General features: G+C 41.3%; 2 protein-coding genes across 9 annotated transcripts in view; one reads left to right on the forward strand and one right to left on the reverse strand.

Moving 5' to 3' along the window:
* Positions 1-10721, reverse strand: part of LOC107270016 — a 120567-nt gene that overhangs the window by 46917 nt on the left and 62929 nt on the right. The gene's annotated exons all lie outside the window — the stretch shown is intronic.
* Positions 1-10721, forward strand: part of LOC107270006 (alpha-mannosidase 2) — a 96247-nt gene that overhangs the window by 28208 nt on the left and 57318 nt on the right. For 3 of the 6 annotated variants that reach the window (XM_025087488.1, XM_025087492.1, XM_015744596.2), the window contains exon 1: positions 9722-9861. The exons of 2 other annotated variants lie outside the window; for them this stretch is intronic. The gene's annotated coding sequence lies outside the window, so the exon portion shown is untranslated. Of the gene's footprint in view, positions 1-5435; positions 5670-5747; positions 5925-6039; positions 6265-9721; positions 9862-10721 lie in introns of those variants that run through there. One more of the 6 variants, XM_025087489.1, reaches the window with a different exon arrangement.

The raw sequence follows: 10721 nt of genomic DNA on the forward strand, positions 1-10721 counted from the left end.
ACTTCAATCCTATTCAAAATATTTTTTTTTTTTTTTTTTTTTTTTGAAAATTTCCCATGAGTAACTACGAGTGTATCGTCATACACGTAATGACAGAAACGTGTAAAATATTTTGCAAACCCATCAGACAGATCTTTCGGACTGATAAAAATTGTCAAAAAGTGATATCCCTGAACAAAAAACAGTTAGTAGATCATCTGAAATCGCGAATCTTCCCAAAGTGCCCTAATTCAACCCTTGTCACGCTTTTAACTTTCACTTTAGAACCGACTAACACGAACGATACCAAACGACCAAACGTCCCGCGTTCGCGATTAAAATCGTCGCGTGTCGTGAGGCTACAACTTTTTCAAGGTCACCGTAGCTCGAGCCCCAACCAAAAAAAACAGAAGGCATGCGTCACGGCGCCAAAAGAGACACAGATACTCCCGACCTACCCCATTAAAAAGTCACAAAGCATAAATCTCAAACTTCATAGCAAGTAACGTCGAAATTTCGAAAAATTGACTAAAATAAAGCGGAAATACAAACAGCCATGTTTAATCCCCTATAAAAATCATCTGGTACGTTATCACCACTGAAAACAAGCATTCATCCTCATCCGCATACTGACTCAAATAAATAATTAAAAAAAAAAAACGTAAAAATGCTCATTTCAACGCAATCTCGAAAATGCTTATTATTATCATTTTGTCAAACAGCAAGCAGCCAGCATTCAAGCCACGTATCCCGGTGCAGCATGAATGGTCCAGGAATAATCCCAGACTACGATCTGCATAACGTATGCTTTAAAATTGCGTAACTCACCGAGCCAGCCAGGCTCCGTGAGTCTAGCGCGCACAGTGCGTGCGTGCATTTACACGGCAGACGGGTACGGAAGTAGATACGTGAGCTCATAGTCAGCCAAATACGTGCGAGCGTTCTAGTTATTCTGGTTAACGAGAACCCATCTCGATCCGCTAACTGCAACAGCGACTCTACGACTGGCAGTCTGCTGCTCTGTTTGTCTCTTCTATTCGCATTGCCAGAATTTCCAGGCTGGGCTTTCTGTCTGTCTGGCGCCCTTATAACCTACACTACTAGGCTATTTCGGTAAACCAGTCCGTCCCAAGTCTGTCTCGTATAGCCGCACGTACTACCCACCCAGCGCGTACCGAGGAGTTTCCGTATGCAAGTGGGCTAATCATTCCCGATAGCTATAGCTATACACAGAGTTATAGGTATGTACAGTTAATTATGGGCTTTGTCAACTGTTATGGTCCATATTGATTCCACAGGCAATTACGATCCTACGGTTGGTCGTCTGCCGGGTGCCAATGTACACACTGTATACGGGGATGCTGAGGATGGACCGGATGAGTGGAAAAGGGGTTTGAGGGGGGTCGATGCACGTGTTAGGGGGGGTATAGGAAAGTTTCATTTATACAGTCGCATATGCTACGTCGTGATTTCTCCCCGTGACACGCGACGACTGACCACGTGTTTTCCTTTATGCCGATCGGCTTGAATGGCTGCTCGTTGCAGAAGCTTGCGAATTGCGTAATGCAGTTTGCGCCCGTCATTCGATCGCATCTCCCTCTGGCCCCTTTGCCGTAGACAACCGTCGCCGTTTGCGTGTAGCTCGTGTAATTATATCTTGCTACGCCCCTGAGTGCATTGACTGCACGGACGCAGGGCGCTACGGGCCAGACCGTCGTTGCGGACGCGCCTTGTTGGCTCGTGTACCTGGATTAGAATATCCGTTTGAAAATAATGAAGCTGCGTGGAAAATAATAAAAATTCGCAGAAATAAAGATTTTTTTGGAAAAATTATTTTCACGTTTTTTTTTTTTTTTTTTTTAGGACAATTTCGAATTTCACGTTCAACTCGTGTGCCAAATCTAATACGATTTGCTATATCTGTATATTTTATATACCTGGAAATTTACGAGGGCTCGCACTCCACCAGACTCCTCCATACGCTTTTATAGCTCGCCAGGAGTTTTCACAATTTTCTCGAGATCTTCTCGGAGACGCTTTTCCTTGGAGTTCATTGCTTTTCCGCACTCACAACATTTTATGACGGCCCATCGTACCATTTATCTGTACTTGCGCGTAAGTATGTATATATTGTATATTATGATACACGTAATCGATATATCCCTACTATAAGAAAATCTAGTATGTTAGGTGAAACACCCTATATATAATCATACAGGTGTATATATACCCCATGTATGTACTTGGGTACGGTGGAAATAAAAGAAGCCACGTAAATTGCCATTTTCCCGATTTTCATTCAGCTTCTTTCATTTCTTCATCCTTCAGAACCCCCGAGCCTCTTGGCATTATTTTTTTTGGGAGGAGACACAATGCGCGGTGTTTTAATGGCGATAAGCGATCAACGTCCCGACGCCCGACGTCGTCGCTGTATTTGTCGCTGGGAAACGCTTCTTGGTCCCATTGAAAAATTGCGGTGGTTTCTTTGAAAGTACGAAAAAAAAAGAAGAAAAAAAGTTGAACGAGAAAGAAATGTGGAAAATGAGGTAGAAAATCGTACAAGTTGCGAATAGGGCGCGTGCGTCCCACATCTGGCTGCTATTCGCGCGCTTAGGTCTCGTTTACAAGCGACTCTCGAAACTTTTCATATTAAATTTTCCTGGGAAAGATCTCAACGCATTTTCAACCTTGTTAGGAAGATTTTCTCATTCTCGCGGTGAACTCGTATGGGGTACTGTGTGCAATAAAGTATATGCCTTTTATAGCATGGAGATATATATCTGTATATAGTGTATATACTCGAGTCCACACTGTACGCATATACCTGTATATATAACTAGAGCGAAGAATTGCGGAATGACGAGAAAAACCTTTCGCCATAGATTGTGTAGGTAGTTTTCTATTGTTCGACCCGCATTATATTCCGCTTGCTGAAACGCGTCAGTTTACGTTTCGTATGCTGGAAAAAAAAAAAATATTTCGGAAAACGAGAACCTCTGGTGCATGTAACAAAAACCGTGCGGACATACATACGTATATACGTACATTACTTCAGAAAGTCATATTAGCCGACGGACAGTATCGTGCTGCAAAATGAAATCAGCAGAGTTGAGCGCTGTGACGTCATCGGCTTTATCATTTTTCTTTAAGGTTTTCTCGAGCGTCCTACGTTTGTTTACGTCTGCTTAACTCCGACTCCGTTGTCTTTGTTTAATGTTGCGTACAGGTATTCTCTTCCTGGCTCTTTCATTTTCTTCCCTTTCATTAGCATTTGCTTTACTTACCCGTTCCATTTTTTCTCTCCCTTTCACCCTCGTTAGAGCCACTCCTGTCGCGGAACGCGGGTCACGGGTCATACACAGGTCACAGGGCGCAGTGCTTGCTCCATGAGAAAGGAAAACATTCAACTTTGATATGCTTGTTAGCTCTGGAAAATACATTCTGGTAATGGTAACAGCAATGTTTACGGATTTGATTTGACATTTTTGATTGTCTGAAAAGTAAATCGGAGCTTTGTCATGGTTTGGCACATTGGTACGTTGTCACGGGACTTGGCACCGTTGCCAAATTGCTGTGTCTTTTCTCGATTTACCTGATCCGTTCTCGGTGCTGCAATTTGTAAGAACGTATTACAATCTTACTGGCCGGAGCTATTTATAGTTCCGTGAAAAGTCGCCATGGTTCGAGCGTCGTGCCGGTAGATGTCGACAGTGGCGCCCTCCCGTGCGGCGACGACGCGAGTAAACAGTAAATCGTCGTGAAATTTATGAACGTCGTCGGGTACGCTCAAACTTTTAACGCTTTTCATGAAAAGTTCGAAGCTCCGGCAGGATACTGGTTTCCGTGAAAAAAAGGAGAAGTACCAAGTCACAAAGCATCCTAGCTGCATAAGCGTAATTGAAACTTTAATGGATGCCGATGCGGCTGGCTTGGAACGTCAAGGGAAAAAACTAGGGAACTCGTGTTGTGCCGGGTGGAGCGTGGAAAGGAGCGCGGAGGGAATTAGGGGATAAAGGATAAGAGTGAGTGAGTGAGTGAGAGAGAAGAAGAATCGAGTGCGAGAAGGACAGAGGAAAAAGCCTGAGGCAAACGGAAAAATATTGCTCTGTGCAGTGCACAATGGGCCGTTGCAGCTGTCGTGTATATTTCAATCGGTGTTTAGTACGTAGTATTTATCAAGTGAATGTGGCTGCAGATTATTTTTGGCCTAGGGACTTTGCCTCGACTCTACCTGTGCTGTCACATTTTATACCCGGTTGTGAGTCCACTATTCTAATACAAAAATTCTCCCTGACTTGTCAGTCTCTCTAACCTCGAAAACAATGCCGCTTCTGTGCACGCGAGTGACTGTGGATTCGTTACGAAAAACAAATGACAAATCGGGACGTACCAACGGCTGCGTACGTTTGTCTACGAAGCAGTGTGGGATAGTGCGTGAAGTTGCCAAGAGAATATAAAGCGATGAGTGCTGAGGGACGTGGAGAGAAAATGAAGAGGGAGAGTCAGACCGCAATCATGATAAACGAAGACAACAAGGACTTCCTGTAAGCCTACAAGGTGGACGTCCTATGGCCCGCCTGTATACGGGGTGTCAAGAAAGTAACTTTCAGTTTAAATTCTTATTATCATTCCAACGTCATAAACGACGGCACTCCCGGTTTTGACTTTTATCGAACTTCCGTCAATACAATTTCGCCCTCTGTTGCTTTTCTCTCCGCGACTAGCCTTAGCATCTTTTTCTTCACTTTTTCATTCTCACTTACCGGCTGTTGCTTGACTATCTCTTACTTCATCTTCAGTCGCGATCTTCTCTCACCTTTCCTTCTTTTCATCTGTCCCTTTTATTTCCCAACTCGTCACAGACTAAAGAGTAAAGGCTGAAGTTATATCGAGAGCGAGAAGACTCCCAATCGGATTACGTTCGTCATTACAACTTTTCCGTTTTTCCATTCCCACGGAGTTCGCGTAATTTTCCTTCTCTCTTTTCTTCCTTCCTCTCTCCTTCATCCCATTAACATACTTTCTCGCTCATACCTCTGGATACGGATTCCGCTGGACCCAGAAATTATATCGTTAGCTACTTCAGGCTGGATTTCTTTATTCGTTTCTTTATTCGTCCTTTTTCTTCGTCTCCCTTCTTCGTATCTCGCTTGTTTTTCTCGAGCAACTTTCTTTCTGGCACACTGAATATTCCAAAAAATTTTTTATATCTTTACATTGAAATTTTACGTAAATCCCTAAGTAATCCTGTAAGTCCGTTACGCGATCTGAGTAACAAAAATTAAAATTTCACCTTCTGACTTTATTATCAGCTCAAGAGTAACACGCTTCAATTTCTTACTCCCGTTTACATTCTTCAATCTTATCGTCTCACCGATTCTCTCGCTTTACTCGAGCTGACTCGAACATACTATCTTTACAGTCAACCTGCCTCTTATCGTTATCTATACCTACAGGGATGGCGCAGGGAGCCTGAACCAAAAAAAAAAGATGTACCCCCGAACCATCGAGCCTAACAAAGTGAGTTTGCAGCCGGTGGATGAAAAGAGAAAAATAAAAAGAAATAACGGCTGAACAGGATAAACCGAAGGATATAAGATGCAGAAGAAGGAGACTCAGGAATGACAAAAGTAAAGGGCGAAACAGTTGGCACGGATCCCACTGGGATGCTGCGTACCGCAAGGGAGCAGGTAATCTTTGCGATTCTTGTAATCCACCTGATCTTTCCTCATCGGCTGTAATCATTGTAATCTCCTTGCGAAATAAAGGGCACGAAGGCTACTGCAGGGACTGACGCTCATTTCGCGGGTAAATCGAGAAATCCAAATTCACCGGCGGCCAAAAGGGAAATTTCAAGAAAAAGAAAATACAGCAATGCCGACGACCGTCGCGCTATTAGATTCCCTGATTGGCGCGCGGATCTGCACGTGCGTGTTTCAGAGTGTGTGAGTGCCGATTCTTGAAATGAGAATGCTTTCTTTTTTTTTTTATATTCTTTTTTTTTCCCCATTTCTTTTTCATCCTTTATTTTGTTTTCTCACTCTCTTCCTCACTCTACAGCCTCGTCGTGTCTTTTTTCTCTGTTCCCTCATCAATGGCACCCTTCGACCATTCTTCTCGAAGAAAAGAGCCACCGTAAACGAAATCCATAGGTCGATGTGAGAAATTGAAGCTAAGGACAGGAAAACTCAATCGTTGCTGATATAATTGATCCTCGAGGAAACTCTGTGAAATCCACGAAGACTGTTTCGCCTTTCGAACGTTTCAATTCAACGTTTCTTATATGTACGTATACGTGCAAGGCCAGGTACATTGCTCCTTTCTTTTTTTTTTACTCTACCTTTGTCATATCTATATCTATTTCTTGTCTTGCGACCTGCTGCTTCCTTTTTATTCTACCTCCTGTCTTGGATTCGCCTGGAACTTGCCTCGGCGACGGCGAACGCGAACTGTCACGAAGGATCCACAGGTCGTCGGTTAACGTTTTCTCGGGTTGAACAAATTTACTCGATTTCTCACGTTATATTCATCATTTTTAGGAACTCTTCGTCGCGGACGAGGAACGGGGATCACGTGGCAAAAATTAGGTATAAGGAACTTTTACGTAATTTGTGCTGCCGATCCTTTTCGATTTTCTTATCGAGTCAAATTCAAGATATATGACTGGGCTGTACCTTACGGACTTTTTTGACTTATGTAATACCTTACGTCATTTTCATTTCGAGATATCAACGCAAATGAACCATTTTCATTTGCGTTTTTTTTTTTTCCATTTATTATTGTGATCTGTAAATTCATTTTTTTCTCTCACAATTCGAATTTTACCTATTCGCCATAACTGCTAGATTTGTCTGACGAAACTGGAACGTCTCTGCTGCGTGGTTAAACTCTCTTTTCACTTTTTTTTTCTATCTCTTTTCTTTTTTCATATCACGTCACATCGGGATTTCTTTGAAATCGTCCAGGGAACTAAAACGAAGCGTCGTCGCGTGGCTCAATTGAAATCTCTTGGGGGGACCTTTGACTTTTGACAGAAAGAAAAATAAGGGATATGAAACCTTAGTGTTCGCCTCGCATTGATATCTTACGTAACGTTATATTATTATTCTGGATACTCGCCTGCGAGCAACGAGTATCGATCGATGTTTTTATTGAAAAACATTCATCCACGCGTCCTTATTTAAAAGCCACACCTTTTGTCTGTCGTAACACAGAAATGGCTGACCTCCAATTTTATTCGTGTTTAATCTACTTAATGCTCTTTAGTTGTCATATATATCAGACGGGTTTACTTGTACTATATACATATATATATATATATATCCTTTTCTATAATAATCTTCACTGAATTTCATTCTGTTCGAACCTCCTCTATTCGTTCTCTCGCTCGCACTCGCACTATATCTCTATCCAGTTTCTCTCTGCGATTTATTCGGTCGCCCCATAGCACTGTATATGGTATAATTTCGATAAAATGCTATTGAATAGCAACGTTTGAGTGAATGAGGGGAATAAAGATTTTACAAAAATTTTTATTCAGGGTAAAGGATTATCCGATAGGGAGTATCAGTGTAAAGATAAGGTCCTTAAAAGGCACTGAAATAAAAAATATAATTTTTACAGGACGAAGGACCATGCGGAATTATATATATATATATATATATATATATATATATATATAACCATTGAAATCCTTCTGTTAGATACCCAAGCGACAGTTAAAGACGATTAAAGAGAGGAAGGATTAGTAAGGGATGATCGAGGATCAGGAAGATGCTGCGGACGGCTGGGAAGGTTTCCTGAAATATTGGTAAAATCGACAGACGAAGTCTCTTACTTGGCTTCTTATGGGAGCCGGGGATAAGTTCGGCAAAAAGGACATTAGCGGGATTGTCGGTTGAGCAAGGGGAGTTTGATGAACCCTGGGATGGTCCAGGTTCATCTCCGTTCAATCCAGCATCCCTCGCACGGGAACCACGAGCAATCTCATCGCTGATTCATTCGGCCACGTATAAACACTTATGGTCTAATTACTTAGAATGCAATCAGATTGACTTCCGGTTACGACTTGGCTGGGTCTATTAAAGCTCGATTTGTGGAAAATCTTGATACCGTATATCGTGCGATGCTCGATTAACCTAATTAGCTATTGATTGATCGGCAGGTATTTATAACATGGAAATGAACACATTAACGAGGAGAGTAACTCGATATAGATAGATAGATAGATCACTAGTTGCGTTTTATTAATTTATTCGAAATCATAACAGCCCCTCGCGGTCACGTGGTATGCATACGTCATTTTTTAGTGCAGAATACAAATCGACGGATTATTCAATTACGAGAAATCGTATATATATTGAAAAGAAAATTTTCTTCTAGGATACGAAATATCCCTAGAAAAAATTTTCTAGTTACTTTAAAAAATACATATCGTTGTCGTAGGAGATAATTATAAAAGACATATCTTTCTGTTAAGAGATATGTTTTGCATGACCATAGGATAATTTTGATGTTACGAATATATTCTGATGAAATACCTTTTATTTACTGAATCTAAATTTAAAAATGTTACCTTCTCGATTTTATTTATCTATCTGTCGGCGCGTGATAACGAATCATAGAAAAATCTTGATAAATGAAAATTTTGCTTTCGTAGCTAAGCTAATAACGCGGAGCTTATTTTCCTTTCGTACTGAAGTCGTATTTCGAAAATTTGCTAATTTTATTTTTTAGGTAAGATTAACAGTGTTTCCTTATCGCTGAAAATTCGTTAGGTAATCATCACAGCAGTACGACAGAAATTTTTAGATTTCTCTTAAAAGTATATACAGCAACGGTCAAAAGTTTTGGCACGTTCGACCAACATTGCACTGTGCCGATACTTTTGACCAGCACTGTACATGCTTTACAGATTTATCCAATTGCATAAACAATAAATACTCAATGAAAAAAGCTGTACCAACTATGTAATATTTTTGTACGATTAATAATTGTTTTTTCAAGTGTGTTTCAAACTCCGTAAAAAATTTACTTAAGAAAGTATATGGCGAAAGAACGTTTCGTAACGAGCGGCCATATTGAATTAATTGTTCGTTAAGATACAAGAAAACCGTCTCTCGGGATTTTCAGTACCAAAAGGTATATCGAGAGGAGCGAGCTTAATAAGAATTAAATAATTTTCTTCTTTCCCCTTATACAAAATTTTGCTTAAAAAACTTTCATTTTCGCCTTACCATGCATTTTTACCTCTCACGTCTGACCATTAACGATACTTTCTACTGTCTGACCGAAGTAGCAAAAGATACTTGTCTCAGATCCAACGCAATTCCCGACAGCTTTTTCCTCGGATAATTACAGATCCGCCGACAGCCAAGACTTTCCGGTTCTTCATGAAATCTTCGACAGTGACGTCAGATTGAAGCTCAAACTATTTTATAGGTACTGTTTGGAACTTGTATCTCCCTCTCTCTCGTTCTCCCACACTTTACCTATTTCACTATTAGATTTCATCTTCCTCTAGTTTTCCTGATCTTCATCCTTCTTGCATGAAATACACTTTGCCAGCGGTATACCTCCTTCTAGGTGCACCTACGTTTTCTCTGGTAGACATATATGTATGTCCTTTATATACGTATATAACAGCTGGCTCTCTGGATTATCGGCACATGCGCTCTTCGCAGCGAAGAAGCGGATAGCCGTCGGCGTGTCAAAACCATTGCTCTTCAGTCGCCACTAGTACGGCGTGGTTCGCCTTGAGAACCAACGGGAAACCGACGGAAATCGACGGGACGCGGACACGTTTCTTACTCGATTGAAAAATTTCGCGAAAAGCAACAGATCGGCCGATTTGCCCAACAATACGAAAACTATATGCGGACGGTTAGTGAGATTCGAGAGTATTGACGTTTGGTTTTGACTTTGTAAACAAAGAAAAGCAGGGACAGCGTACACGGTGGCTCTGATGATTTTGGAGTCTATGGTTCGAGTGCTGGGCGTAGAGCTTCTCTTTTTCGTGACATTGTTATTACGGTTACTCTATATAGCTACTTGCTGCTTCGTACGGCTAAGTGGCAAGTTCTCATGAAGTGCATGACGCTTGTCGCTCGACCTATGACACGGTGACACGTGAGGGGTTAAGCGTGTGATAAGTGTTGTGAAATTAAAGGATTTAGGATTATTTTGGGGTAAATCAACCTGTTGGCTAGGAGGGTTGTGGGAGTTTGAGAAGATTTACGAAAACTCGTTCGATGGCTTAATTAAAGTTTTAAGGAGCTTGTAAGGGAATCAAGGTCGAATTATAAGGGGATATTTATCTATATGTATAGCGGGAAATTTTTTTTTCGAAAAAAAATTATATTTTTTTTTTCAATCGACAAGGCTTCTTAAGCATATTGAACGGCGATTGATCAAAAATTTGAGTGGCAAAAAAGACGTTTTTGCGAACGCGACGAAATATTTTACTCGAACTTTTTTTTCTTCTAATTTTCAAAAATTTCCTCGGAATTTCTATCGGACGCGATTACAAAACTTTCACCCTCTTTTTCTTAAGTTCGACCCTGTCCTCTTTCATCGCTCGTTTACTCTGTCCTCTTCTTACTTCGAATTTTCACATCTTTTCTCTTTGTCTTTCTCATTATACTCTTTCGCCCAGTTTTACGCGGGGGCGCGTGCCACCTTTTAATTTTGATACGTCGCCCGACACCTTTCGACCCCCACTTTCCACCCCCCCCCCCCCCCCC

Source organism: Cephus cinctus, unplaced genomic scaffold (genome assembly GCF_000341935.2).
Source record: "Cephus cinctus unplaced genomic scaffold, Ccin1 Ccin1_scaffold0696, whole genome shotgun sequence".
Lineage (NCBI taxonomy): Eukaryota > Metazoa > Arthropoda > Insecta > Hymenoptera > Cephidae > Cephus > Cephus cinctus.